A 27,563-nucleotide genomic window follows, 5' to 3' on the forward strand; every position below is an offset into this window, starting at 1 on the left:
GAAATTAAATGCATGAGCCACATTAATTAATATCTTGCATTTACATAGATGGTTCTTCATCTCAAAGAATCCTGAAGCATTTTGCTCATACATCAGAAATATATCTTCACAAAACTCAACCAAAACAGTTCCATGCATCAACTAAAAGAAAACTTCTGAAAATTAGCCACTTTTTCAGCTTTCTTTTTCATAAATAACTGTTAGCTACTTCTCCATCAACTCTGGCAAGCAAAATTCAAAAACTTTTCTACCAGTAGCACAGGAAATTAAAAGCATCTCACAAATTACTTCAATCCCTGGTATAATTTACAAGTCCCTCTGGGGCCACCTGACATACTCTTCTTTGATCTCCCCTTCCCCTTATAAACCACATAACTCTTACCCACCCCAAATTAAAAACATGCAGCTTTTTCATCTCTGCTCTCCACAGTGGTAGCTCATCCACTTGTGCTATGCCTCCTAGCTTCATCTTCAGCTTTAAACTGCTCCCATTTTACATAATGATTTGACAAAATTGTTCAGAGAAAGACCCTTATTTCTTTGTGAGTGATTTTGATTCACGTTTGGTGATTCTTATTGAATTTTCTGGTTTGAAAAGTTATGATCGATCAGTGGTGATTCTTATACCTAGGTACTTACCCTCTATCTGCTTCTCTAATAATTTAATACAAGTTAGAGATTCATGGAATTTATAATCTATCATGCTCTCCAGTAAACAAGTGGATTCCTCATGTTACACAGGAATCTACTACACTGTGAAAGTACAGGAACTGTCACACTGTCCTTTCTTTTGTCCTCCCGGTCCAGAAGCTTGTCTCCTGCAGAGGCCAAACACCTCATAATACATCAAACACTTCCAACTATTTTATATAGTAAGTGAAATTTCCTTTCTGATCTCTGCAGCAGCTGAAGTCTGCTTAAGGTTGTCTTAAAACTTCTAATGACAGTGTAGTTTTTGGTCAGGATATTTTTCAACCATTATTACAATCTAGGTGTGAAATCCAGGCTCCACAGCATCTTGCCTTTTTGTAGTCAAGGAACGGGAGGAAAGGCAGCAAGACACATCTCTCTTCTTGCATCACCAGTCAAGCAACGTGCACATCTGCAGTACTTACGCATTGCTAGATGCATACTTTGCTATACTTATTCATCTATTTCATCTTCTCTATAGCCTGCAAAAAAAAAATATGCCTCCAGGGAAAGAAAAGGAAGGACAAAAATCACCAAGTTTTCTTTGTATTCCCCTGCGAAGTGCTTAATGACAATAGGCCCTTACAAAGTAAAGATTCGAGTTTTCTAAAGAATTCTAGCAGAGCTGTGACAAAATGAACTAAACAACAAAATCACTCATTAGGCTTTCTGCACTTCTGTCTACTATTCAGCATAGTCCCACATCTCCACCAAACCCTCTGGGCTCAGGACTAATGGAACAGTTGCAGATATCTTTTTCGAGTCTAGCAGTGATGAACCAAATGTTATTTTGCTTTTTAGTATTTGACTTTCCATCTCAGGTCAGTGCTCTAACATCAGTCAGACTCAAGAGAGTAACTAGAAGTGACATAATTTGCAAAATATACCCTGCAGCACAATGAAAAATGATGTAGTTAAATAAAAACAAACAGTGTGCTGGGTAATTGGGAGCTGAACTTATTTTGTTACAAATTGAATGAGTCCACAGATCCAGTTAAGCGCAGCTTCTGAACATAACTAACAAACAGAAAAGCATCATTGCTGCCTATAATGGGCATAAACTTAAGGTAAGCTGGGATCATAAAAGGACTAGGAAAGGAGCCTTAAACCTTCTGCTGTTTTCCATCTTGACCTATCCAGCTGCTGAGCAGACCCCATCATAAAGAGCTGAACCTTAGGGCAGCATTACCAGGCCAGCTTGCTTCTGGCCTTAAAGGGCCGTGCCAGTAGTCAAGGCTTGTTCATCCATCAGGAAAAATCTGGCCCTCCCTCTTCTTTCGGGTACAACTCTAGGTGTGAGAGCCCAGGGAGCAATGCTAACAGGGACTGTTCCAGCATTAAATACATGGAACATGCTCCTGTGTCCAGGACATCCTCCACTAGTCTGTTAAATTTACTTGAAAGCTATTTGGAAATAATCAGCCTTATTTTGTTTGGGAGTTTAGTCATCGTATTTCTCTCCCAAATATTTTTTTAAAAAATAAAGCATTACCTGTTCATATACTATAACTGCTGGTCATAATGTTTCTCTCAAAACACTTTTCATTTGACAAATAACATTTTCACTAAATGAATATTGATTATGAGGTAGTAATAATTTTGCTGAAGTTTCCTAAATATTTTAAAGGAATTTCAGGATTTTCTACTTCTGGAAGAGAATGAAAATTTATTTCCAAAAAGGGTGTTCTAAGTTACTTAAAACTTGTATCATTTCTATTATTTTTGCATTATTTTATGACATACCTATGGTTCATAATTTGCTATGTCACATCTCTGGTATGTTCAGTTAAACTCTGATATGACATGCCACATGGTGGATGCTATGTTACGTACTATTAGTGACACAACAAAAATAAAGTAAAAATATAAATATAATTCAGAGATCTTAAAATATTTTACATAGCCTATTTTAATTGGTTTTGAAGTAATAGTTCAAACTCCTTCTGAAATAATATTTCATAAATATTTTTTTCAGATTTTATTCCAAGTGAAAATGAAAACAGTTTTGAAAATGTTATAGAGGAATCTACTACAGATTTCCTGTAGTACAAAAATTCTAAGTTCCAGCTAAATAAACACAGCACATTTCTTCACACTTAGCTACTCAGACTACATTTTACTAAAAAGTATGACTATGTTTCATGTTTTCCTTATAAAGCAACCATATGAAATTCACACCCATTTTACTATCATTAATGAAGAGGTAAATCTACAGCAACTACTCTGACTTCAGGAAAGTCACTGCAGATGTAAGCTCTATAAGCCAGTCACATATTCCAATCCAATCCTATTCAGATATTAACAATAATGAACTATCAACATTACAGTTTATTTTATTACGCTAACGAAATAGTCTTCATTTATTCCCTCTATTTAGCATGAATTACCAATTTCAAACTTGAAATGGTAACTTACAGAAACAGACAAATGTATACAGAAAGTTCTTAAAACTCCCCATGGTTACATAATGAGACATAATTAAAGTCTTACTGAATTGAAAAGATAGTACAAAACTCCAATAAAAGAACTCTAATATTTGGTGATACGCTATTTAATTCCAGGATAGGACTCATATTATCAAAGAACTTCTCATGAAGTTACAACAACTGTCAAATGAAACTATTAACAAACATGGGCCAGTTCTGTGCCACGGACTGCTCTGCTATAAAGACCTACCTGCTGACACAAAGCAGCAGCCATTGGTTAACGATTGAAGGAGAGGTAATGTAATCCTGAGACATCCATTCTGGCATGTCTGATAAGTGACGGTTCAGGAACTGGCCTCTTGTATCGTGATGTTTTCATTTAAAGAAGATCGTTTCTCTTCAGCACGCTTTGACTTGTGTCTCAACAATGGCTCTTCCCTTGGTATGCTCCCACTTCTTAATGACTTCTGTTCTGACCTTAGCTTGTTTTTGTGTACCTCTCGCACATGTTACTAGGCGAGCTGCCATCCTGCAGTCTTCCAATTCCTCAGAACAAAGGTATCCCAAAACATCTTGTCTTGTGTCCTTCTAGAAACTGTTGTAATAGCTGGGCTCTGATAATAAGATTGTTCTTGTCCATTAACAGAAACCAGTAAGTTCTCCATGCAAGATATTGGCTGTAATTTCAGCTTTGTCCTATTTATTCCTAATTATTACAACCAACTGCACTTCATACAGCTTTCTGTATACAGATGTTGGACTCCTCAGACAGGTGTCACGCTATTTTTAGTGTGGCAACTCAAAACCTGGGTAGTCAGGTATAATCCATAACCAAAACGTAGCTTTTATTTTCCTCTACTCCAATGCTGGCTCTGATCTGTAATAACTCCTTTAAAATCAAGATAACTAATTCTGATTTAATATGCAAATATCATTAAAATCTAGCCTGTATAACAATAATGTCCTAGTCCCGTTCAAAATGCTTACCCAGAAAAGAAAATCCGTCAAGTAAGGAAGGAGTAAGATGTATAGATTAGAGTATAAAAAGAACACTGTGCTGCAGCTGCTAAATGCTTTCCAAAGGAAATCTATTACAGCAATTTCATTGTCATGGTTCAAGGGATTTTCTCTAAAAATTTTACTTGCTACCATAGCTACACCACTAGTTCTGAAAGCACTTAAAAGCTGAATCTTAGCTTCAGTAAGCTACAATGTAACTTCATTTTACCAACTCTCTTGGAAAATTCGCTAACAGAAATAACAAATTTATCCATCCTTCCCTTTCTAGGTCAAATTCAGACATGGTATTTGATGGTTGCTGGAGTTTTATCCACCGACTTTGGCAAGAGGGTCATGGAAACCTCACCTCACTTAACTCACAGGTAAAATTCCCATTGATACAAAGGCAGACAGAGTATCATGCATAACATTTAGATGCCAATGAACTTAGTTATCTCCTAATATTGATGGGTCTGAGCACTCGCAGTTACCATTCATTTCCATCAGAAGCATGTGTACTCTGTCCCTCTTAAGATCAGATGAAAATGCTTATTATTTTCAGAATTAACACCATGTTTGACACTGAAAGCATCTCAAACAAGGTGAAAAGTCTTTTTTTTTTTCCAAAAAACAGTCACCACTATGAAAAAAGGGATTGATCAATGCCTTCAGATCTATCATTATCTCTCTCTGAGCAAGCTATCCTTTCTTTCAGTTTCTGAGTCTTTTACCAAGTGGATTCTTTTCTTAGAAGTTATTTATCTGAACTATTAAAATGCCGATCATTTGGGATCACACAGCACTGATCCTTTAAACTCTGTATGATTCCTCTAAGGGAGCAATGCACAGCGCACAGATGCTGATGTGTCCCTGGAGGCACTGTTACCTTCTCCTTGGATTTCTTCGAGCTTGCTGCAGTAGCTTGGCAGAGTGGGGTCCCATGGCAGGTATCCCTGTGATAAGTGAGCAGCACCGACAGGTGGAATTGAACTATATCTTGTGAGAACAAGTTGGCTGTTACTAGGTTTAGAAAGATACCAGCTTGAAAAAGAAAAAGCGAATTGCTAAGCACAGAACAAGCCTTCACGAAGTACAGGAGAAGATGAACAGCAAACAGAAAGGTACCCGCTGAAATCCCCTGACCAATATAAAGCAGAAAGATTAGACCCTTTGATGAACAGTTTTTCTTTGCTGGCTCCAAAAAGCATGAGAACTTCTTAAACAAACTCATTTTTACCACTTCAGAGTTAGGACATTATTCATCTCACTGAAGGCATACTTTAGAGAATGGCAGTATTTAGAGCTAGATGAATGGTGGCAAAACCGTACAAGAACTGTACAGTGAATCAGAAAATGATTTTTGACTCATTGTTTACTTGCCCCGAATGTATTTATGTTTACAAAACATTTGTGTGTGAACAATGTCTGTTTGAAACTGACTGCAAAGGGCATTTGTTCAAGGCTCACACTAGTATTCATTCCTTGAGGAAAGTAAACTTGTTTTTGGTGCCAGCAGCTGCCTTATTTAGAAAACTCCTAACACTTTCATAAACCTGTCACCTTTCTTCTCTTCAGAAGAAAAAAAACGTTCCTAAATTCACCACACTGTGTCAGAAGCATAGCAAATTGATCATACTCTCCTTCTCTTTGTTAGGCATACTTATCCAATCATAGCACAAAAATATTGCCATGGTAACATATAGCGATAGTAACAACAAATAGCAAAGACATGGGAAAATACCATTTATGAACAGTCCAGAGGCGTTTCCTAACTTGGAACATTGCTGAGCAATTCTGAATAACAAATTAGTTAAAATCAGCAAATTTACAAATAGCAGAGGAGAGAAAAAGAATTTAAGTATCTTTTTAAGAAATACTTGTTTTCAGTCTCTTTCTTTCTTTCTGCATTTGTAAACTCCTTTCTCTCATTTTCCCCTGCTGTGGAGAGCAGAAACTTTCCATATCTGCCACCTGGTATGTAAATCAAGAGTGTTCAGGATGTTGTACAGTTTCCAAAAAACTGGAAATGCAGTTAGTTGTGAAACTGTAACATCTAGGTGAGAAAATCATTCTTGCGGAAAGTGACTCAGTAACTCTGATCTTTTTATGAAAAAAACAGATCTGCCAGAGAGCTGATACACTAGCCAGCAGGGCAAATCCTATTGTGCTTTGTGCACCTCATACACCAAGCTCAGCCCTGGCAACCAGTTTGTGACGAGCAACGATGGCAGCTTGGAAGAAGGTTACCTTCACTGTTGCTATTCAAGGAGTGAAACTGTATGTTTAGTCCTAACGAAGATCTTCAGAAATCAGAATAGTCTTAGCGGATATAAAAATATTGCCACAGGAAAAAAAAAAAAGTCAGAGATCCATTTCATAGCTTTATCACGGACCAAAGCCAAACAGAGGGTATCTGTACAGAGGTGACACAGACATTAACGGCATCAGGCTAGCAGCAGATCACAAAGCAGTACACTAGGGTGTCCGAGCAGAGCTCCAGGACAGCAAAGCATTGTTTCCTTCAGAAATGCAATACTCCGCACACCTGATGTCTCACGGTGCAGACTGTGAAAAGACTGTGGGCCCTGCAAGGGTCAGTTTGGCACAGAAGCCTTTACAGGGATATGAATGGCAATGGTGATCTCTATGTAAGTCAATAATCGCACTACTGTAAGAGTTTAAAAGAGTGGATAAAAATAAAGTAGAACCCAAACAAAAGATTTCAATAACAAAAGGACTGAAACTATTTCTGTTGTAAATACCTTCCCTTAATTTTTACAATTCTAATCCCTTCAAAACATGAAATACACTGTTTTTATCATGGAAGAAGAACACATTAAAATTCTTCATATTAGTCTTGGATCCAAACATCTATGCAGAAGGAACACCTGACACCAAAGTCAACTGTATTACATTGCGATATTCAGAAGTCACTCAGTACTCATAAACAACACGAATATTTCTCTCCCTTGCTTGCTCACTTGCTCCCTCTCCAGGGAATAGTTATTTCTCAGTGGGTGGAATTATGATGTTTGACTTGGCAGTGCTGCGGAAGCATCACATGGCGTATAATGAAGGCCCAGGGTGCTGTTTCTATTATTGGTAGCTGGTTATGTCATCAGAATGCTCTCACATGTCATGAGCAGGTGTCCCCACTGCTGCATTATAAATAAAATCATTTTCAGCCAGGACTTGGATTTAAAATGAAAGTAGCAGCAAGCAACCAACTATTGCATCTCTAACTAAGAGCATGCAGGCAAAGAAAGAAGATAGGTAATCTAAGGTCATACTTAATAAAGGAAAGCAGGTAAAAGATATGCTTTAAAGACAGAAAATCTAGCAGTGTAGAGAACAATTTGGAGTTAAGGCATATAACAAGAGCATGAACATTTAAAGACACTGTTCCGAAATTAGAAGACTCAAAGAAAACAGGTCTTAGAAAACAGTTTAATGTGTAATTAGGTTAAGCATGTGTATCTGGAGAAAGTCAAAACTAACTCAGAACCTATTTTCAGATTTTAAACCAAAGCCAATTAAACTTTTCCATAGCTCGGGAAAGTTCTATTTGTGTTTCCATTCCTCTGGGCATTTCTTGGTTCAAGTAGCTGAAGCTTTAATACAGAAAGAGAAACAACTTTAAGTTTCTGCTGGGGAATCTGAGTTGTCTATTCATATTAAACTCAAAGGCCATCAAGCTGGTCCAGAAATCATTCTCAGTAGTCTCCAGTCCCATAGTTCATTCCAGTAACATAAGCTTGCTCAGTAGTAATGAGAACTGATCAGTAATTTTTACATTTCAGAGACTGTCAATGCAAGTGTTTCTTGGGTTCTGGATGGAATTTCTGGACAAATCATGGGAGAATGACATCGCAGCTGAGTAGTGGGGGCACTCACTGGGGATGTGGGAGACGGTCTTACTTACCTGAGCAAAGGAAAACAAGGAAATGAACCTGGGTTTCTCAGATCCCTCATCCCTAAGTGTGCACTCTTCAGTGCCTTGGAGTTCTCTTCCTCTAGTTTTACCTTGAAAAGCTTCCAAAGGTCTTAACTTCATGCCATTGGAAAGGGAAGAACATTATAATCATCACTGCTCTTTTGTAGAAATACATTTAAGTTTCTTGCCCGAACTCCTAAGAATGTGATTTCTGTCACCTCTCTCTGCTGCTCAACCCATCAAACTTCCACCAAGTCACAGGACACTCCTACACAAATGAAGATCTAGAAGCATAAAACTGTGTATCTTTGTAGCCCCCCCCCCCCCCCCCAAAGGCCAAACCAAGTTAAAAAATCAGTTTCATTAGTGGGAGGTAGTTACAACTTCCATAAACCTCTAAACTTGACTAAGTAAAACAAACCACTGTTTGGGATTCTTAGGTTGTTATTTTGCCTTCTTTAGAGTGAGCCAGGACACACTCTGAATGACCACATGCGCCTGTAGATAACACAGTGCAAGAGAGGCAGTTATTCTTTCACAAGTACAGCTCTGTTCCTGCTTGCACAGTAATTCCATGTGGAGCATCCCTGACCAGCAGCCTTCCAACAAAAGGAAAAGGAGGAGAAACCAGCCTTGCATACCAAAAAGAGTATCTGCTGGGATGAGAAGGGAGAGGAGGAGGTGCAGTGAGGAAACTTAGAGGAGACTTTAAAGGGAGAACAAAGGATAATTCAAATTCCTTCAGTTTAAGATTAAAAGTAATCCAGAGACTGGTTGAATTCCAGATTCTTGAAAACCAAATTCAGTTCCTAAAATACAAGACCAGATGGTTGACTGATGTAAATAAGTGCAACTTCACTGGCTTGAAGGGAACAGTATCAATTTATACCAGCTGAGGTTTTGGCACATCCTCTTTCTGAAGCTTATTCAATGCTCACATGTTCTCAGGTCCATGGTCAGGGATTTATACGATTCATTCCTAACACACTGCGATCACAAATATATACTATTACCATTTTCTCCTCATCACTTACCACACTAAATTTTCACTTCATTTTTCATGCCAGAAAATTCTACACATCGACATCACCAAACCCAATTTTTGGCAGACTCTGCAGGTTTCCATTGCATTTTGCCTGGCAGCTTCTTTCTGTGACATAATCCTAACCATAAAAAGTGATGTATGAGGCAATGCAGGGGGGATTTCTGATAATTACCTGCATCAATGAAATTGATTTGTATTAATATAAGAAAGACAATGATATGATCTGCATCAACAGTCCTATAATTGGACATCTTCTCAATGCATTAGTACCAAAGAGATCTTTCGCGTCTCTGCTGTAGGTCTAATCTTGGCTGGGAATATCCATTTCTAGCAGAAAAGGAGGATTTCATTCTTACATATTTATTTAGTCTTTAGATTGTGCTCTGATAATGTAAATTAAGCTACTGGTTGAGTCAACGATGTCTTTGCAGCTGGTAGAAATGCACAAGAAATTGGACAGATATCATCGACTCCTTTCATGTCAGCAATGGCTCATTACCAATAACAAGCAGCACACGAATCCTGAAGTAAGACACAGAAAGCATCATGTCCTACAGCTATGTGATCCAAGCCTTACACACTCAGAGGAGCCTAACATCTTGGTGAAGAATAGCATGGAAGGCAAGTACTCCCAGACTCTCCTCTCCCTGTACCTCCTACCAGCCCACCCAATCATTCCCCAGGCAGGAAATTACTCTGTATAATACACTTCCCCGGATCTCATGGGGCGCAGAGTGAAAAAAAGGACTACTATGTTTTGCACAACATAGCGCAATGAGGCAGCAGAGCTGCTGTGAGTTCTTCAGGGTTTTTCACTCCCTTCTCCCCATCACCTCCAGTAAATATGTGTTGGCCCCTGAAGAGAAATGAGGAACATGTAGGGAAAAATCAGAGTAGGTTTTCTCCATGAAGTGCTGGTGCTTGCAGGTAACTCTATTATAACACTGGCTTCAACTCAAAGTGTATTTCACAGTAACCAGAACCCAAGGCTCCCCAAATCCTGGGAATTAGTATCGTAGTCTGTCTGAAATATTCTGATTGAAGTCGAGCAAAATATTGCTTCAGTTTTTTCAGCTGTAAATTGAAATATCTGGCAATATCAAAATTTTGCTGGGTGTGAATTTTGCTGGATATGGATTTGCCTGCATATGGATTTTTGAGGAACTGAATTTTTCTTTGGAAATATTTCTTTGGAAAACATTCCAGTTGTAGTACTTTAACATAAGCATACCTTAGTCACTTTAAAGATCTAATAAACAAACTTCCCCCTGGGAGCTTCAGGGATTTACAGGGTTCTCCTATCATCACTCTCTTGCTAACTTGTCACCTGAAGACACATCACAGGGTTTTGGCATGGGAAGCTGCTCTTACAGTGCAGTTCGATAAGTGCTCCACATCACTAGCAAATCTATATTTTTCAGAAATTCCTGATTCATTTTTATTCCAGGGTGGATGAATAGGGAGGCTAAATGCATTGTAAGAGAGCACAGAGAATGAATGTGTATTCCCTTAAAACAGGCACAATTGCTAAAACAGCTAAAATGCATTGCTAAAATAAAGTGAACATATAAAAGAACAAAAGCCATCACTAAATGACCACATTCATCCAGACAAAGGGAAAAGGTATAACAGGAATCTCTTTCTGTATTCTTATTCATTTGCAATGAAATATTCTGAACAGTTTGTAGGGAGCTGTGCAGTTTGTTGTTGGTTTTTTAATCCCAACAATGGTAACAAGATCTGCTGAATACCCCCGCCCTAACTCACATGTGCACAAGCAGGAATTTATATGAACCTCCACTTCTCATCTGGCTTTTTAATGTTTTATTTCTGTTCCATTTTCATGGACTCATTAAAATCAAATAACAAGTTTTCAAAGAAAAGAGTGAAGGCAAATTCACATTGATTTGGATGCTTTTTGAAAGTGTGCATTCAAAGACTACATACTTTGAGCTTTCAGTACTCCATAATTAACATCATGTAAGCTGCCATTATCCAAGAATAGATTGGGAAACCCCTCTGTTCTGCAGACATAAAATCTATTTGAACTGAATCAATTTCTGCCACAAAAATAACAAAAACTATTAGTAAAAAACCCCAAATTACTCCTAATACAGGGAACAAACAGAACAGGCCAATCTATACATATTATTTCTAAATCTTCAATTCCACAACTTTCTCTCAGATTTTATAAGGTCAAGGGGACAAAGTGTGAAGTCCCCTTCTTCCCTTCTCATCTGATCCAATTTGGATCCTCTTTACCAAAACCTCCGCTCTTTTCTAATCTTTGATCCCCCTCGGTGCAAATTCACCGTTCTCCTGACGACTGGAGAAAGAGGCTTTCTGCCTACAAACCTCGGCATACGTTTCATGCAACAGCTGAGAGTCAAGGCTTGTGAAAAAGAAAACTGGATGTCTTCTGCAGAAGAGAAGAAAACAAAGCAAACTCCATCTTTTTTTTTAATACATCAGAGATGTATTCCTCCAAAAATGCCATATGTGTTTTCAAAAATATTCTTCTTTGCAGATCACCAGTGGTTCTATTTAAGATCACCAAACCTGACCTTCTAGAAATGTTGTAAATAAGATAACTTGATTTATTTGATTTTAGCTTACTAGATTTTGATGAGGACAATATGCTTCCATGCTCTGCTAAGCATGGAAAAACAAGAATTACATGGTTGATCGGATCACCTGCCTCAACACTATCTCTAACAGGACTATCTGCAACATGTTTCAACAACAGATACTTAAAGGAAATGCTTAAGAAACAAAATTTACAAGACAAGCTTCTTTGTTTCTGGTATTCAGTAGTGTGGGGAATTCCTGAGCCAGAGGCTTTATTGGAATATTGTCCTACTAATCACTGGTAGAGGAGGTTATGTCACTCTTCTCCTTTCAATTTACTTTACTACATGCTTGCAAGAGGATGCTTAGAAATCCTATTAAAACTTTACTCAAAATGCCATAATTAAAAACAACATTTTGTTTCCTTCATTTTTCCTTTGACTCAGTGCTAGCCAGCCCCTTTTAAATCACTGCAATCCTAACATAAGATAAGGAGCGCATCCTGACCTTCTGCTGGAAAGCTAAGTTATGACCTTAACTTTTCTGTGATTGTTCTCCTTGCACGACCTCTGGAAGCCCATCATGCAATATTAATTACTGTTTAAAGTAAGTATAGTACGAAGTAAGCTTATACTGTTTTTTTGGAAATGTATTACATAGAGTGATCACTGCACAAATATGTTTACAACCTAAATACAGCCACAGAACAATCAAAAGGTCACAGCGATCTTCAGTATTACTTCCTTAGTTCTGGCTGAAATAGGAAAAATAGAAACCCATAACAATTTTTCAAATTACCTTCAGCTCATTGGATATGCTGGGGATTGCTCTGTTCTGGCTACCTGCGAGAGAATCCCAGCCTCCCTCAGCCTCAAAGGCCACCGGCGGGAAGTGGAGTGCTCATGAGGGCTGGAGAGGGGAGGGTGCCACCAGTTTAAGCTACAACACTTACATTAGAAAAGGCTTGGGACAGAAGAGACACAGCAGGCCAAGGGAAAGGCCATCAGCGCTGGACCCGGGCCTGGGTGCATCCATCAGCCACACGACACCCTGCGGGGAAGCTCCGGGGCAGCCTCTGGCTGCTCTTTGGCCTGGGAGGAAAGTCCTGCCCCACCGGCTGCCTCTGCTGAGGACTTGGCCACTTCACTCTCCAGCGAACACACCACGCAGCGGGGCGCACAGGCCCCACTCTGCTCTGGCCCCACGTTTGGTTACAGCATAGGGACAGAAAAGGAGGCGCAAGCACCAGCTGCCGGCTGTAACGCTGAGGTTGCTTTGGAAGCCGACGCTCTCTTTATCTCGCACAGGGTACAGCCCTGCAACATCCAGCTCTTACTGATTTCATCTAGGAATGTATAAACTATGCTGCTGTAGTTTTGTTAATGAAAACTGTAGGAAAAGCTATTCAATAATAAGTCATGTGAGATCTCTAATTGCCCTAATAAACCGTTCTGACGACTCACATGAGAATCTGCATGCAGGTATTTCAGATAGGTCATCAGTCTCTAATCTTTACTGAACAGTTGTGCTTCTTAGCGCTTTAACTGAATGGCTGGTTTTGAAGGTTGATTTTTTTTCTTAAACACATTAAGGATTTTTCTTTATCTTCTCAGTGTCTAAATACATTCTACGTGGCAAGAATTAATAAAGCTGACTAATTTTTATTTACAGCCTGACAAGGTTCATGTTCTGATTGTTTTAGCATTGTCCTTCTAGTACAGTACAACACTTCCGTCAAAGCTGCCGAGGCTAATTCTGGGTTCCCTCATTTATATGATTTTATTTGTATATGATATGCTATTAGTCCTTCATTGTTAGGCAGATTAATAAATAAACAAGCCTAGATTTTAGATATATGTTTTATAGCTATAAATATTAATTGAATGATTTCACTTACGATGTAGCTTCATTTCAGCCTCAGATAGACTCCTCTTGTGGACAGACAAGAAGGTACATGCATACACTCCTTCCACATTTTAAAATGTCTTATTTTAGAGATGCAAAACTACTCTTTCCAAGGCAACATTACCTCTACATTACAGTAATACCCCTTCCAAATGACCCCAAAACTTTGAGACCATGTTAACTACAGACAAAGGTTCAAATTTCAATGTTTTTTTTTTTTTTTACCAAAAAGCAGGTTAAAAAATCAATAGCCCTGCATAGAACACTTGCTTTGAAATATGATATAATTACTATAAACTATAAAAAGAAGGCAAGCCTGTTAGGATATATTTAGAAGTTCATTTTTACATCTCCTAAGTCATCCTGTGCCCTGACTTTTCCAAGGTTACCATATCATTTCTCATAGCTACTTAATAATTGTTGTCTTCAATATGCAAAATGCAAGGTAAGCCTGAGGTTAAGCATAGGCCAGCGACACATGGACAGTAAATAAATATTGCTATGAGCATAAGCAGGCAAAAACTGAAGCTTTTAATGTTGACATCCTTGTTATCTGGTGCTGTTAATCTTTCACCACATCCAAAGAAATGGCCAAATTCACACAGTGTCAATTAAAAATCATCCTTTCACTTTTAGAAAAGATTCACACCAGCATTTAGGGGACAGTGGGATTGAGGTGAATGCTGGCATCTTGGAAATAAGTACCAATTCAACAAGAAATTTAAAGTTGCTACACATCCTCCAGGCTAACACACCTGTTCACTTTTACCTGCCAGGGAACACCAGTCATAACACAGAGAATCTTTTGAACCAAAACTTCAAAGTTAAATGGAAAGTTTTCATTTTATTTCAAATAACTCCACAGTTTTTCAAAAAAGTATTGGTAAGTCAAAACAACAAATAAAAATGAATAAAATCAAGTGGAATCAATCTTTTCACTTTGGGGTCCAACCCCCTAATATAGCTGTTAGAAAAAAGTGAATGTCAGGACTATTTTCACCCTTTTGGAACTAATGATAGTCCTTATGAAATTCTCCTACGTACAATGTTTTCTTTAGTCTGAAAATTTGGAAATTTGCTTTGCAGTCCTATGGTATGTTGCAGTTTTGAATTCTGATGAAAGAAAGGAATAATCTTTTCTAGAATAATTTTTTTTATGGTCCTATCACATTTTCAGTAAACTTCAGCTGAAAAGTAGTGTCCTACTATTTGAGGAACAAGACAAGGAATGTAAACTTATGCTAATCTATCACACAGCATGCAAAAGCTGTTTTTCCTCCAAGAGTGTGTTCCTCCAGTGAAATCATTCTCCAGAGATATAAACAGATGAAAATGGAAATCAATCCAGAAATATATTTCTTTCTCCTACTGACATGTTTTAAAGCTTAACTATGTTTCATGGTGATTTCCATTCCAAGGCCTGATTCACAGAAATGGTATTTCAGATAGAGAATGAAAGGCACTGATTTGTTAGAGGAAGAAAGTTTTCACTTAATTTTTCTTCTCTATTTCTTAAGATATAGCTTTCTGGAAAAACACACTCAACCCTTTCAGCCCCAGTTTTTGAATCAGGCTTGATGTCTGTTAATTACAGCATCACTTTCCAAATCAGTTTGATTTTCATATTATTTATAAACTAGTAACCAAATATACACAACCTTTAAAGGAAACCTGATAAATGAATATGCACTCAGTATATGCTTTAAGAATAACTGGGATTTTGTTATTTCTGCTTTATTCAGCCTCTTAATAACATGAACAAATACAATAGCCTCGTGAAACTCTCACTGAAGCCAGTGGAAGTTTTGCTATCTAATTCAATAGGAATAGGAACAGAAGCAAGCCTCAAAAAAACAAAACAGAACAAAACAGAGCCATAAGTACCTCTACAAAAATGTAAAATAGAGAAACAAAGGCAGTGGAAGTTTAGCTTCATGTATGCTTGAATTCCCTACTTTATATTCAAGTAAGAAAAAGAACTGTGGGCCTGATTCTGCTGTCACTCACATCAGGTTTAATGCAGGAGCACAGCTAATTGTAGTGGTGGTATAAAAAGATTCAGACTGTGGATCCTTGGCCATGAAAAGTTAGACTGAGTGATTCATCCTTAATTCATACCAGTAATGCTTGAGAACTTCATCACAGATTCATAGTAACTCTGTATTTAGTGGAAAGATCTCGCCTTTTTTTATTAAAGGAACTCCATACATCATTTTTGTTCCAGTGGTTACCTGGCAGTTTGTTGTGACACCTGATAGATCTGGTCACTTTTAATTTGTTGTGTAGATAACATGGTATTGTTTCAGTTGCCACAGCATAAAACTGTAGTTCTGAAAATAAGTTTGGAAATCAGTAAGCTATGTCCAAAAAATGAAAGGTCTCTGAGCTGAGTTCTCACTAACATGTCAGGCCATTTACAAAATTCTGGCTGTAGTGGCCTTAAAAGGGTATAAAAAGAAAAATGGATGTGAAATGCAAATGATATTGTGCACCATCATACACACATATGAGCATCATCTAAAAGTCACATTATTCTTTTGCTCATGCCTCTTTCACCTGCCTAATTCACATAAAGGTATAAAAACCTGGCTGAGGAAATTATTTTATCTGAAAGAATATTACTATGGAATTTGCACTGTAACTTATCCTACCTTTGAGACTGAGAGCAACTTCTCGGAGATCCACATGTCCTTCTTAGGTCATCTGACGTGCTTCTGTCAGCCTGCAAATAAGCAAAGGTTACTAGTTACTGAGTAGCTGATAGCAAAGGCCCTTTATTTTGAAGATGAAACTGGGAAATTTCCCAGGTGATATGCTCCAGCATTTGCACCAAACTTGACAGAATACAGGGAATAAAAACAGCTTATTAAGAAAGAGATTATTGACTTTATTTCTGAAAAAGACTTGTAGGATTTCCCATTATACAAAATAAAATAATCTTCCTAAAAATGGTTCTGTAATAACATATCTCCTCATGAAACTCCCTCTGAAGAAAAATATTTACGGGAGATGTAACTGATGTCCAATTTTAGGACTCTTTACACAGTGTAACAGGACTACTGTGCACATGATCCAAGCCCATAATATGTGAAAAGACACCTGTCATTCAACACAAGCAGAAATGCTTTGCCAATAAAACATATACCATCCTGCAATTGCTACTGAATGGCCATCTGTGCAACAGGACATCTGCCAACAGTTTGACCTGTGCAGCTAATGGCAGATAGGTCTTCCAAGTTTGTGAACTTCCAGTTTCACGCCCAGTGTGACTCTGATGACCTGAATAAGCCAGCCCAGCATAAAGCTGATGTAATATAATGGACAATCACAGTGCTAGCATTAGACTTGTTCACTCCATTTACTTCAGTGTAAGTAGGAAACTACTGGAATGAGAATGGAAACATCTTACACATTCTTTGCATTACCTCAGCAAGGTAAAGAGCAAGAAAGCGCAAGGAAGTGCCAGGAGTTCCAGACCTCAATGAATAAATCGCAGAGTCAGTGCTAACAACATCCTGCCACTTTTCATTAGTGTAAGACAGCACAAGCTTGGTTATGCTCAGCATACAAGGCACAACAACTTTCTTTTCTCCAGAACTATGCTGGGAGGCAATTATAGTAATGCAATCATCTGCTCTGTGTTTTTAACCATTGAAAAGTTATTTTCAAGGTAGACTATTCTTTAAGGACCTTTTGCTGTCTGAGGCTGATGATCTTCCCTATTCATTTACTCTTGGTAAATGAGTCAGTGAATTACTTTGACACCCTGTGTTTTTCTGAGTCAACAGACATTTCCAGCCCAAAGGAAGTGTGAGGTAGCCATGAAAAGAGGTAAGTACAATCTACTGAAATCCTATAGCCAAACAGGATTCCTGGCATCCTGGATTTATCCTGGGAGTACTAGACTCTGTAGAGTCCCACATTGCCTGCTGAGCACTGTAGCTCTGCATGCCCTACAAGCTGAAATACACAGGCTTTGCTCAAAACAACTGTTTTTTCAGTAAAAGTCTCCGGTCAAGTCTCAGGTCACCTGTTGAACTAATTTCCAGTTCCTGGAGGCCTACCTAGCCTCCAAAGAAAAACAATTCTTTCCAACCCAGATCATGACCCTCAGTGGTGGCCGCCTCCTGCCAACAAAAACAACATGCAGCTGCAAGTTTAATACCACTTAGAGTGACTGGATTGCAGACCTGTTGCCCTGAGCTCTTCAGGAGAAAGTGAAATGGTCAGGCTAGCATTTCTCTACCTCATTCTCTTCCCTGCTGTGGTACTGCCTATCTCACTGTCAGCAAAAATAACTATTCACGCCTATCTGCATGGAAGATTGAATTGAGGTATATTAGTTGACAGAAAGCCCTGGAACTACAGACCACCATGCTTTTCTAAGAAAGTCTTCACTTCGCTGCTGCCAATATTGCAAATAAAATTGCACACGGCATCTGTTATGTCAAAAGCACTGCACTTTCCGTTTCCTCCCTAGGGACCATACCTCTTATCCGCAGGACTTGCAAACTGCACAGCAGTATTTCTGACTCTAAAACTCCTAAACTCCTGTAGGCAGCTTGCCGCCCAGTAAAGCTGGATCAACTATATTCTGAAGTAACATTAGCAAACTTTTAAAGTGATCTCCTTTAACTCAAGAGCCCAAAAGAAAATAATTTAGTTTGCCAGGTGTTTGCTTCCAACCTCTCAAAGCTTTACTAGATGACAGCACTTTCTTGCTACTTAAGAAATGCTTTATACTGAAAAAATCCCACACACTTTAATGTGTTTTCACATAGGATTTATTCATAATAGGTATTAGAGAATAAGCAAAGGGGAGGTATTCCTGGCGCTGGACCCACACTTTTGCCAGAACTGTGCAGTAAAAAGTAAACTTTTCAACTGAATCAAGGGAGACATTATAAAGAATTCATTTGATCTCTCCCTATATCTTCTTCCAGAACCAACTCCCTGAGTTTGTTATTTTGTACAGAAACACAAACAAAAATCTTATACAATCAGGAAAGTATTCAAAACTCGTAAATAATTGCTGCATGACAAAGTGAAATTGTTCTCTGAAGTGGGTCTCTCAACAGCAGTCTTTTCTTTTTTAATTCTGCTTTTTCTCTGTCTTTCTTCAATACAGCCAAATAAAAGGAACAGATGTTAACGTGCTTCAGCCAAAACTGCAGTAAGCCCGCATGGTCAGAGCTAGTAACTAAGGAAAGATGTCACCATAGCACAGTTTAATTCCAAAATGGATAAATAAACACAGGAAAACAATAAAACTGCAAAAAGTCTACAGGAAAAGCAGTTTGTAAAGGATGGGTGGATGGAGGGATGGATGGATGGATATAACAAATGCTCCTCCATTGCAAAACTGCTACTTCTGGGCTAAATAATAAAAAAGCTACTGTCTGTAGCTCTATCTCCAGGAAGATTTCCATGATGTGATTTCCAGGTAATCTGTACACCAACTGCAACTCCGAATTACACCAGTCCAAATCTACTGTCTTCAGCATTTGGCCTCTCATAGTAAAATGAGCCATTAGAGTATGATGACAGATCTATAAAGGATGAGGTTTGCTCTATGAAACCAAATTTGTTATAGTCATCATAGAGCAGTTTTGGTTCTCTAAAAATGACTCTGTAAGTCTCATCATGTCTGTTCCAGATCAACATGCCTAGCATACAAATGCAAAGACGCGGCTAGTCAACCATTAACTATACCACCAAAATAACCAATCGGCAAGTTAGGCAGGTACATGTTTCACATAGGTCCCGGTCTCAGTCATCGCTGATAATAAAAGGTCCTGCATGTTGCATTAAGGCCACAGCATACAGCTATTTCAGCAGCTGTTCTTTATTACTGCTGATGGTGCTGCTAGCTGTGGGGCAATGCCAGTTACTGTAGGAAATTTCTGTTTTACTGTAGACAAGGTAAAGCAAATCCGTGCAATATTTTTAAATAATGTCATCTGTGATATGCATAATGCCCCCCAGTTTGACAGATAATGCCTAACAGCTAGTAATTGTAATTTAGTTAAATCTTGTTCTCTTTGTATTTAACAATAGTTTCTAGATGCTTCTCTGCAGTGGTAGCTGAAGCAAAAAGCATTAAAACCGGTTTTGCCACTTAAGTCAGCAGAACTGAGATGATTAAACTTAGGGAAAAGAATAATTGTGTGGGAAGATGCCATCTCTAAAAAATTCTGCTAGCAACAGAAAAAAACCCCATACTTTTGAAACCTAATTCCCTCAAGAAATTGGAGGAAAGTCATCAGTGACAGCTCAAAGTATAAATTGTCCTTTTAAAAGGCAAATTTTAGAAATATTCAAGATTCATACTTTTAATCCTAAAGTATCAGTGTATCTTTCCTATTATTTTGTGAAAGTTATCCATGAGCGATATTTTCTTGGACAAAAGGTGGTTTTTTTGCCATCTAAATGAGATTTGAACATAACAGAGATTGACCAAATATATCCTGCATTTAGAGATCTTCATGTATATTCTAGCTCCTTACCAAAGTAGTTAAAAAAAAAAAAAAGAAAAATAAGAAAAGGCAGCATAAACACAAACAAAAGCAAACCTCTAATACAAGGGGACAAACAGACTGCTTGTGAACAGTTTCTGGGTTTTGGACTAAACAACACTGATCCAGGTCCTCATTGCTTAAGTCATTATAGAGCTTGAGCTCATCTCTGCTCAGCTGTGGACTTCAAAACATTCTTAACCCTTCGTGTTAGCATGCTTATCCAAACTGCCCCTCTCAACTTCCAAAAGGTTCATTTCTATTTTACAGAGACTCAATTTCAAGGATAAAAACTCCTAGAAAAACCACAGTCAAAACAGCACCCTCCAATTAGCAAATACGCCCAATACAATGAAAATAATGCTTTCACATGAATAGGAAATGTAGAATGAAAAGAAGCTTCACTGTGTGGTTTAAAATCAAACAAAAGAAAAGCCCATGCTTATTTTTCAGGCTAACAGTGACTACTTTTACATGAGAAGAGTCAATGGATAATGGTCATCTAGTTGTTTAGGACAGGGCAAAGCCTTCTTCCTTTCAGCATTTTTGTTTTTGTATCTGAATTGGAAAGGAGAAGATTTAAGCAGGCAACCTCAAAGATTCCTATAAAAATTTGCCTCTCATTTTTTTCTAAATGATAGCATTTAAAAGTCTGAGGAATAAGAATGAAGTCTGGCTGTCTGGTGCAGGCAGTTTCTGCTTCTAGGCTTCTAGGCACTGTTATCCAGGAAATGGTTTTTGTGTACTAACTGTGCAGTGAAAGGCTGAAAATAACTTTTATTAGATGCAGCTCAGCTAGCCCTTAAGTGTGCTTTATTTACAAGATAATTAGGGGCCAGTTAGTTACAGGTGTCTAGACAGGCTTTCTGCAGGAGGAGATCTGAGATCCAGCATACTCTAAAATATACAGACACACACACAGTTTGAATGCTTGACCCCAAGGTATTCAAAGTGTGACTAGTGAGTGCTAACGTACCACTTCTTCATTTAAAAAATTTTGGAAAGCAAAGCAGGAGGCCACTATTACAGCAAGCCTTCTCAACCTGCATCAATAAACCAGAAAGATACATGCGCCAGACACGGCTAAGGAGTCATAAAGCCTTTCCCCTGTAAGCCACCAGTTCAAATTTGTTTCTTTTCATCAGTGAGAAAGCTATTGCCATCAGGTCTCCTGTTGGTGGCCCAGGTGAAGCGAGCTGACAGGCTTAGTCAGGAGAGCAGTGTTCACGCCCGTGGATAATGTCAGCAAAGAATCCAGGTACTGGATGAAACCACATACTGCACTGAGATGATCAGTTCAGCAGGATGGCTGTATATTGATGCAGGAATCAAAAAAATCTGCACTTCTGGGAATGCTGATCTGCAGATTATTAAAATAACTTAACTCTCAGGAATTATCACCCTATCACACTTTTATCCACAGGGATATATTTGATAACAATATATAGTTTCATATATATACTATATAAAATATATAGTTATTAAACAGTGCTTTTCAACAGCCACTGACACATCAGTTTACAAAGAAGTATTAGCAGATCAAATACTACTGTGTACCATAATGGTTTCGAAAATGGAAGAAAAATGAGATCACTTCTCTGTTTTTTTTTTCCTTCCCAGATGTTATTAGACAAGGCAGGTGTAAGTTGGATATATTACAGGACAAACAATTTTTTAAAAAGTCAGAGGCAGAGAAAATTAGGAACTGCACTTTGCCCCTCCTCTGTTACCACGGGATGTCTTTACAGTTTTAAAAAAAATAGACAACAGGGAAACTAGTGGCAGAAGCTGTGATTTTGGAAACAGCAGCAGAGGAAGGAACTAGTGAAAGATAGTGACAATGGTTCATACTGTCATACTGATTTTTGCCTCTCTTTTATCATTATCAAGAGATTCGTCTTGTACACATGTTGCCTCTATATTTATCGCCTTTCTTTCCTATATTTCCTACTACTCTTTTGTTGATATGTGTTTGCAGATGATAATTTTATTGCAGTGGATGTGGTATTATTACTTTGGATGTTCTGGCAAGATGCAGAGAGGTTCATGTTACAAATTAAGTAGAATTCATTAAGTATTATCTGCAATACATAAGCCTTCTGCATTGAAAGCTCTTATTTTATCAGTCCAGCATCATGACCGGTTCTACGTTTTAGCTTGAACAAAAAGCCCTGCAAGAGATTACTTTTACTATGTAAGATCCACTGAAGCCATGATTCTGAGGTGGTAAATCCGATTCTAGGGTGACAAGCGTTGATCTGACACATCAAATAATTGCTGATCTTAGACAAACTTGCTCTGCTAGTTCTGATACCTTTTCAAGGTTTTGAATCTTTGGAGTTTTTTTGTTTTGTTTTTTCATCTTTCAACCCAGACAAAGCACCTAGCCAGCATTCTGGTTAACTCGAAAGAAAAGCAGTCATTCAGACTTTCTTGAATGAACTCAAATTTGTACCTGTGACTGATTCAGCAGTGCATAGGTCTAGCATCAAAGAACGGGAAACCAGAGTCTTGAATTCCTGAATGAAAAGGCAGAAGAGACTGAACACACTCCTAAAATCCAGGGCTGGCCCTCTGAATTGGAGGGTTTTCTAAAGAGGCTTCAAAGTACATACTAAGATCCATGACGGAAAAGCCACGAATTTCAGGGAAGTTTACTGAATTAAAATGTGTTCCACATTGATAGAGGGCCTTCTACAAGGTAAGGAGACTGAAATTTCTTTGACAACAGTTCACAGTATCTACTAAGAATAGTAATTATACAAAGAAGTGACTAGAGCTGCCTTTCGTGTATACATTCGCAATTCTAGTCTAACAGCACAGAAACTGTATCCGTTAAACTGGTTTTGCAGTTTTCCAAATTGCCAATATGCTGAAGTATAGACTACAAAAGACTAGACTGTAGCACATTAAAAGCAAAACAAAAAATAGAATCATCATGAACAATAAAGTACCTACACTCATTGTAGGTAAGCCAGATTTCTTACAGCCCCTTTTCTAAATCCAGATCTCCCTACCTAATTCCAGACCTATTTGATTTACCTCTTTCTGCATCCTGTTGCACTGTATGTCATATGTATGTATAAAACACACACATACATAAAAATATATATAAATCTTTTTTATAGAGAGAAATCTCCCCAAAGGCAGCATCCTGTGGACTCTAAATCAATTTATTTTAATCTAATCTTCATCTGTAATGGTTTTCTTGGCTGCAGCCATCAAGGAAACATCTTGGCAGGTGGGAAAGAATGAAAACATATAACATTTGTTTCTAATGGTTCCTACACACCATGTAGTTTTGAGTTTCTAATACAGAAATGCCTGCAAAACCCATGAAATATGACTGGGCTTGGAAATGACCTCTGATGTAAACTGAGATTTGCACAGCTGAAAACTCTCTAAAATATGAACATAAAGATGTCAGAAACTCCCTAAAATATCTCTAAAAATCATTAAAGTAAAGACACAAAGTGAACTTCTCAATCTAAAGACAAAGCTGAAGTGGAATTTTTCCATACAACCACTTCAGCAAAAGGGAAGCCCTTTGTATTTTCTAAGAATTTTCCTTTTATCCACAGAAAACTACTTTTTCTTAACTTTTCCTACGTTTTGTGGAAGCTTAAAATGAATAACCTTGAAGCTACATTATATGTTCAAGTCCTGAACATGAAACCCTGTGGTCACATATTTAGTAGGGAATTTGAGTCAGTCTTTCTGAGTTGGTAGAATATAACACAGATGAGTCAAGCTTGTGCTGTACTGCTCAAAAGCTGTTGAGAAGACACAGAGTGGTAAAGCCCATTACAACTTAACCATGGCTGCAGTCATGTTCTTTCCCCTTTGGCTAAATCATGGATAGGGGAAATTCAACAGCTACCCTTGCATCACTCACTTTCACTCTCCTCCAGGGCCACGGGTATGGGGAGAATGCCACAACTGATTACAAAGTTATATTTATTCAAGGCAATTCATATAGGACACAGGATATTTCAACTACAAGCCCCACAGTATTAGGCACAGAATACAAGAACAGGCAGATACAGAAAGAGGAAATCTCAGGCCCACAGGAAGTAGCAGATTAGACTAAAAATATAGAAAGTGCCCCCTTCTGAAACCTTAGCACCCTAAAGATGCAATTTTGCACCTAAAATTTAAAAACATAAGCATTAATATCAAGTCATTTTCACCTTTATGCCTTGATCTGAAACAAGGTTCAAGTCATCTGGAGTGGTTTGACCATCCCAGCTCTAGGGGAAATGGTTTTCTATTAGGAATTATTTAAATGACAAACCCTTTGGAATCGCTGTGTATCATTAGATTTCCTCTCCCTGTCACCAAACACAGTGCCTTACTAATGGCCTGGGGAACAGCAACAAATTATTTCTTTGATGGACTAGTAGGATTTGCACCTGCAGAGACTCAGCTCAGGGAAGCCAGGCAAGCAATCAAGCGGGCAGCTGGGGAGCCTGGCTGCCCAGCAACCTGCCGGCCAGGCCTCTGGAAAGCTAGGGAGCCTGGCAGGTTGCACAGCAGCTAGCAGGCAGGCTGGCTGGCAAGAGAGCTGGCTGAAAACCAAGAAACCAGGACAGGTTAGTCAGTGTGTCTCCTAGCCTGCTCCTGTCAGGAGCCCTGATGAGATCAGTGCACTCGAATGGGAAGTTTCAGTTCTATGGCACCAGCAAAAGTAATGAACAAAGTACACTAGAAGAAAACATTACCAGCTATTTTCATAGACCCCTGAACCCTTAGAAAGAGAAACAGCTAAAGGTTAGGAAGATGTTTCTTGCAGGTGTTACACCGTGGAAAATAACAGGAAGCAGAGCAAGGGGAAATCGCCAGCCGCGCTCTGGGTGCACGCAGCGTAACGTCTGCACCACGCTGGTCAAGACCGCTTTGGGGCATGCTCCCTGGAAGGCCACGGCTGTAATTCACATTCGTTCGCACAGCTCATAAAATTGCAGAGCTGAGTTACTTACAGTGTTAGCCACTTATTCTTTTGACCACCAAAACCATAACAAGTCAGTTTGATTTTAATTTATTAACTGAAGGGAGGTTGGTGGTCACACATTAGTCCTCTGTGGGAGTCGCTGCAGAAGCCAAACGCCGCGCAGCCTGGCACAGAATAGCTCCGCTACCAACCTCTGCGGACAGACTGCCAGGCTAGAACAGATACTAAACTCTGCTCATCACTGGAAGTGGTGCTTTTCTGAGCCACAGGCAGATTTTCATCAGCGGGTCAGATCATGCCAAACAGGGGTTTGCATATGACCACAAGAGTAAGTGGGTCCATCTCAGCTGTTACTTCAATAGGTTTGCACCTGGCCCAGTTTGTTTGTTCGCCAAATTCATCTGACTGCAATATCTGGCAGCAGAAGAAAAACTGCTTATGTTTTTGCTGAGCTTTCTGGTTGACTGCTTCTCTCAATTTAAACTGGCATAACATATTCTGATTTGAAGAAGCACCTACTGAACATGGAATTTTCTATCACATTTCTTACAAGAACACTGATAGGTCTCATCTCTTTCAAAATTAAAGCTTGAAAAAACAAGCATATAAAATACATGGCCAAAAGAAACAACACAAAGATTTAATATTATGATTCAACTTTAATTTCTGAATGTATTCTTAATTAATATAGACTGGAATTTGAAAGGCAGCTACAGTGTCTCCAAAATGTCTAAAAAAATTAAAACAAAAGCTCTAATCTCCCTCTCTGCTCTAAACATGTTACTCAGTCACTGCAAACACATTTGAATTTAACCTGTAAAGACAATGATTGCCAATTTATCAAAGAAAACAAAAAGATTAGAAAAATTACATCAATATATAGGATTAAAAATAATTGCACAAAGCAGTCTTTTCCAAGGTATCTCCCATGTGGGCAAGAAAGGAAAAAGTGCCAGTGGAATGTACTGCAATTAGTCACAGCAAGATATCAAATTCATCATCAACTATTTTGATCACAGTCACATAATGGAGGTATTGTCCAACCCCCAAAAATTACAATCTCATATCCATTGACATAATATACCTTTTCTCTTAGTATATTAAATAAGAAAACAAAAATGGAAGAGAAACCAGCTCTGATTCATCAGAACTAAAATACACTCTAAGACAGAGACTTTGGTCACATTAAGGGCTACATTCACTACAGTCAAGCTGCAAAAAAATAGAGGGGCATGTGACAGCATCACCACCTTCTGCTGGTGGGGCAGAGCTTCACAAGCTGGTATGTGGAAGACATACTAGCTCAGAAACACAAACTATTTTATTCTACATATTTTATTTGAGCAATGGTGTTCTAAGAATCCAGAGGCAAGTTGGAAAATAGCACCTGTTATTTGGCAGCTATTAATTATGATTCATACTCCTGAACGAAGGAACAGGAGCAAAGTAATTTAAGGAGAGTGATTTTAAGCAAAACAAAACAGGCGAAGCAAGAATGATAAGACAGACAGTCAGGGTGATTCTAGGATTTAGAATCCAAAACACTGTAATTTTCATCCTTTGCCATCCCTGTAGACCCCTTTGCTCTAGTATAGCTTCTGCTTAGCAAGCTGGAATGGAAAATGCAGGATATTTCCATTCCCCAATCCTACTAATTGTTGCTGGTAGGGTACTATTTATCACAGAACTTTATGGGTTCACAGAACTCCTGAAATAACCAGAAGAAATAAAATGTCATGTGAAGATTTACTATTAAAAAATCAGTAAATGCTTTGATATTTGAAAGGCAAAATACTATACAGAAGATCTTTTGAAATCTCTCAAAACTTTTTCCTCCTGAAAATATCATCAAATTTTAACTGAAGCCAAGTCACATTCAAGAGACCCAGTTTCTATTTCTGACCAATACAGCTCTGTTAGGAATTCATGGGCAAGGCACATCACCTTTCCATGCCTCAGTTTACTTTCATGTACAACAAAAAGATGATTGTAACCCAGTTTGATAAGGTCGTATCTTTTTATTATAATTTTAAAAACCCACCTGCCGAGAAACCAGTTCCTCATCCTTTCTGGACTCTGGACTTTTCCACTGCCTCAGGCAATGGACATGATTCAGTCTAATTTGGTGTATGTGACTCTTGCATCTCAGAACCTGAAGCTCCACAGCATTACAGAGCACAACATTTTTAAACAAGATTCCCAGGGGTGCACACAACCCTCACCCATTACATTAAAAGACAAAAGACACTAGTCTTTAAAGTCATAGTATTGCTTTCAGACTCCTTTACATATACCTTTCTTTCTGCTCCCCCTCCCACCACAATCTGCTCATCTGAGATTTATAGTGGGCTAAAATACCTACAGTTCAATAAAGGAAGGGAAACAAGAAATAATCCCAATCAAAATGACTAATACTACCTAAACGCTATCTAGTCATGAAACATATTTCCCCTTCTATTTCACAGCAACTAAAGAACGTGTGAAGAGTTGAAAAAAGGCTAGTTGTATACATTCTGCTGAATCAACCTCA

General features: G+C 38.4%; 1 long non-coding RNA gene across 4 annotated transcripts in view; it reads right to left on the bottom strand.

Annotated features, from left to right (window-relative positions):
• LOC112993317 (uncharacterized) overlaps window positions 1–27,563 on the bottom strand; it is a 591,392-nt gene that overhangs the window by 296,908 nt on the left and 266,921 nt on the right. For all 4 annotated transcript variants that reach the window (XR_010389683.1, XR_010389682.1, XR_010389681.1 and 1 more), the window contains exon 3: window positions 16,219–16,289. This is a non-coding gene — a long non-coding RNA (uncharacterized LOC112993317). The remainder of the gene's footprint in view (window positions 1–16,218; window positions 16,290–27,563) is intronic.

Source organism: Dromaius novaehollandiae, chromosome 6, assembly GCF_036370855.1.
Source record: "Dromaius novaehollandiae isolate bDroNov1 chromosome 6, bDroNov1.hap1, whole genome shotgun sequence".
Lineage (NCBI taxonomy): Eukaryota > Metazoa > Chordata > Aves > Casuariiformes > Dromaiidae > Dromaius > Dromaius novaehollandiae.